A 3,805-nucleotide genomic window follows, 5' to 3' on the forward strand; every position below is an offset into this window, starting at 1 on the left:
CTGGCTTGTGATGATGCTTCTGCCCTTGACAATAACTCTGCCCTCACTCAAACATGAGGAAAACAAACCCCCATTTATTCAAGATCCTGTTAAGTGAGGTCTATCCTGTGGGCCAAGAATACCCTGAAACAGTGAACGGCGTAGAGATGACAGGATTCAGCCCGATGACCTCTCCTGTTTAGGTGAGAGGGGAGTGGACAGTGACGTGACCGCGCCACAGCGGGGACCTGGCGGGTGGGGTGGGGGGACTTTCCAGAGGGAATCTCCGCAGGCCATGAAAGCCGAGCTCTGCCTTGGGCGGTGCCTGAGCCACAGCGCCCGCTCCCCTCCGGTGATGCCCAGACCCCTGCACGCCCTGGGCATACCCTGAGCCCTGCGTCCCGAGTCACCGCCCTGGCTGGGGACAGCTCAGGTCATCACGCCCACCGCAGCCTCCTGCCATCCGGCTGTTATTTATTAACAGCGGAGAAAGAAACACCAGCTCGCACCCGCCCGACTGAGCTGCGGCTGACAGGGCTCCACTTTAGCCCAGGACAGTGGCCAACAGTCTGCACAGCGGGCTCCGCATCGGCCGTCAGGGCCCCGCGTGCAGCACCCTAAAGCACACCAGGCTCGGGGTCCCCGCAGGACGGCCACACGCGCACACAAAGACCAGACGGAAGCCAGGCCGAGGGACCCGGAAGCCCCATCAGCCAACACAACGCTCGGACGTCCGCGCTCGAGCCGCCGCTCCTCCCGAGGTGTGTAATACATCGTATTTGTTACCCCATTGGGGAAAACTATTTTAAGCCTAATTAGCATGAAATTTTTAGAATGCAAATACTTTTCATTTAGACATAAAACAAAATGCCACGACATTTCTTCCATCCATTTATCATAAACAAGTTAATTACTGCAGAACAAATCGCTCCTGCTGGAATCTGTGTGTTCTGACTCCGGCAAGACGGGGCACAGAGTGGCCGTATCGCTCAGGCGTCCTCACAGCGAGGCGGGCACTCGCGAGGCTCTGCCAGTCAAATTAAGGCTCAGCTCTCTCCATTGGATTAACTCAATTAGAAGCAGTCATTATCTATTTAACTTGATTCTTACCAGAGAAACAGAAACACCAGCTTCTCACTTGTTTTCCACACAGCCACCCTCGACGTGTTCTGGGAGCGGCTGCGTTTTCCACACATACAGAAATGTTGGCGAGCCCCGGCTTGAGAGTATCACAGCTTTAGCTTGGCCCCCAGATGTGTAAAATTACTTCTAAGACAGAAAAACGTTGCTCTGCTCCTTCCTGGGCGTGTGCACCTTAGGAGGAGGGAGGGAAGAAAATAAGGATGGGACGGTGCGGCTGGTGGGGGAGACACAGCGTGACCTGGAGGCCCGGCTGGTTCCCAGGTCCTGCCCCAGGCCGGGTGCAGCGTCTCAGGGGACACAGGCCTGGGAAATCCGAGCATCCGCAATGCCAGTGAGACGGTTGGAGCTCACCTGGGACGATGAGGCTCCCATCCTCACCCGGTGACCACTATGGGGCCCAGGCCAGGCTGGCTCCCCACCACACCCCCAAGAGCAAAGCACACGGTCTGGGGGATCCATGTGCTGGTCTGCGATCTCACAGCGTGAGGGGCCGCCATTCTCTCTGGAGACATCTTCCTTCAGGCCCAGGTAACATGAAGGCGCAAGGTCTGCCCACTTTCAGCCTTGGGCTCCCAGGGGCTTTGGGGGCTGTTTCAGCACCACAGCCACAGCGCAGGACACAGAGAGCAGGGCTGAATCACAGTGCCCAGAGCCCCACAGCAGTTCAAAGGCAGCCAGGTCAGCTCTGTGGGGCCTCAGGGCTGTCAGTAAACCAAAGCCACCTCATCCTCTCCAAAACGACCACACAGGAAAGGAGCAGAGCTTCCTCAAGCACACCTGCTGAGTCAGTGCATCAGGCTGCCTGGAAATTTTTTGCCTTTTTATAATCAGCAAGAACGACAGCATCACAGATCAGAAAACAAAACCGAGAAAAGTTGGATTCGGTACAAAATAAAAAAGCTAATTCACATAACAAGGAACAAACAAGAAAATCAACAAGTCTCATCTGGAAGGGTGAGAATCTAGAAAGTCACCCACCGGTGTGAGAGCTCACATACACATATACACACACACACACACACGAAAAGTCTCTGTTTCCTAGAACACAGAACTGGGGAAAAGTCAGCAGCCTGAGGGTGATCTGAGAGAGGAATCTGGCTCTGACACTTTATGGACAGCCGGCCCCCGTTACGGAGCTCCCAGCTCAGAGGCAGCCCCTCCTAGGAAACTGAGGCAGTGAGGGAAGGCTCAAGATGGGACTCTGGAACCTTGGGGATTCAAGAACTCATTTGTTTCTTCTATGCAAATATAAAGTTTAATTAGTTTGTCTCGAAAGGGAAACAGATCGATGTGCAGGATGATCTACTGTGTGAGCTCAAGCTGCCTCCGATTCACCGTCGGAAACATGGACAGGATCCTGCAGGCACCGCGAAGCTAATTGGTAGTTCCCTCCTGCATGTGTGTTTTCATGTTGTCAGTGGGGCAGTAATGAAAATGAATGCCACATTTGTGAACAGAACGTCTGTGGGCTTATTTACTGCATTTCCAACAACATCGTCTGCTTTATCATGCATTTCAAAGCAGGGATAATTTAAGAATCCAGAATTTCATACATAAAAATACTTGGTAAGAAAGTCTCTCTCTGCACATTATTTGGGTGACGTTACTTCCGAATTCCAATTTGTTGCCCAGGAAATGATTCACCTCACTCAAAAATGACAGGGGTTCTGAATCATACACCTGGATGCCGAATGTCTCAGGTCCACCACGCTGTGCCCCGCTGATCTCACGGGCATCACCGTATGGAGAGGAGCCCGAAGGGCCCTGCCTGTCTAAACCACCCCCCCAGTACACAGCCACCCCTCCCTATTCATGCCACCCTACCTTTGAGGAGCTTCTCTCCCTGCAGAATATTGGGGGAGATTAATGCTGTGTAGTCCTCCTCGGAGAAGCCAGCCTTGCAGGTCTCCCTGGCTGTAAGATCCTCATTATGGGCCTGAGAATGGAAAGGAGAGAGGTAAAACAAAAATAAATTCACAGAAATGTAGTGCACACAGCGTGCAGGTCTCCGGCTGAGTGAAAAGCTGATTAAACCACAGTCTCCACCCAGAGGTGACATCCCGACGATCTGGCTGGTGGGGACACTGGTGGCACTGGACAGACAGCCATGCTGCAGGGCGTGACGGCCCCTGTCAGCCTGGCTGGGGACTCTCGGGTCCCCTGGCACATGGTAGGGGGAAGCGGGAGAGCTGTCCCGAAGGCGGCAGCAGAAGACTTCAGGTCAGTCCAAGAAGCCACGAGGGAGACCAAGCCCAGCGGAGGCCAGCTCTGTTCAGAGCCGTCTCTCTTGGGCGCCAGGGCTCAAGGTTTAGGGGAGGTGTTGGAGACGGGCTGCTCCTGCCTTGCTGCAGGCTGCACGGTGATGCAGAAGGAAAGAGAGAAAGAAAGGGGATTTTCTAGGACTGCTTCAGAGCTGGAGAAGCAGCCAGCTCTGCTGGGCTGCAAGGAAGCAGGTGGCAGGGCTGGCCTCCACCCTGCAGTCCTCCCCTGCTCCTCTGCCCAGACACTTGTTCCTCGCAGCCCATCTCCAGCCTGTCCGGGCAGCTCGCTCCTCTGGAAGACTACAGCCCGGGTTAGACAGGGTGGGCGACGGGACCCTCCGGGGCTCCAGGGGCCTGCAGGGAGCGGCAGAGTCAGCTGCGCGAGTCAGCCCTGCCACGGCAGAGGGAGCACAGCGGTGCCC

The 3,805-nt window shown here is 55.1% G+C and overlaps 1 long non-coding RNA gene across 1 annotated transcript in view; it reads right to left on the reverse strand.

Moving 5' to 3' along the window:
* Positions 1–863: 863 nt before the first annotated feature.
* The window catches only part of LOC104871593, a 7,559-nt gene continuing 4,617 nt past the window's right edge, over positions 864–3,805 (reverse strand). The window contains exons 2-3 of the long non-coding RNA XR_782915.2: positions 2,947–3,058; positions 864–1,293 (exon numbers count right to left, since the gene is read on the reverse strand). This is a non-coding gene — a long non-coding RNA (uncharacterized LOC104871593). The remainder of the gene's footprint in view (positions 1,294–2,946; positions 3,059–3,805) is intronic.

Source organism: Fukomys damarensis, unplaced genomic scaffold (genome assembly GCF_012274545.1).
Source record: "Fukomys damarensis isolate Sample0158 unplaced genomic scaffold, DMR_v1.0_HiC HiC_scaffold_22, whole genome shotgun sequence".
NCBI classification, from domain to species: domain Eukaryota; kingdom Metazoa; phylum Chordata; class Mammalia; order Rodentia; family Bathyergidae; genus Fukomys; species Fukomys damarensis.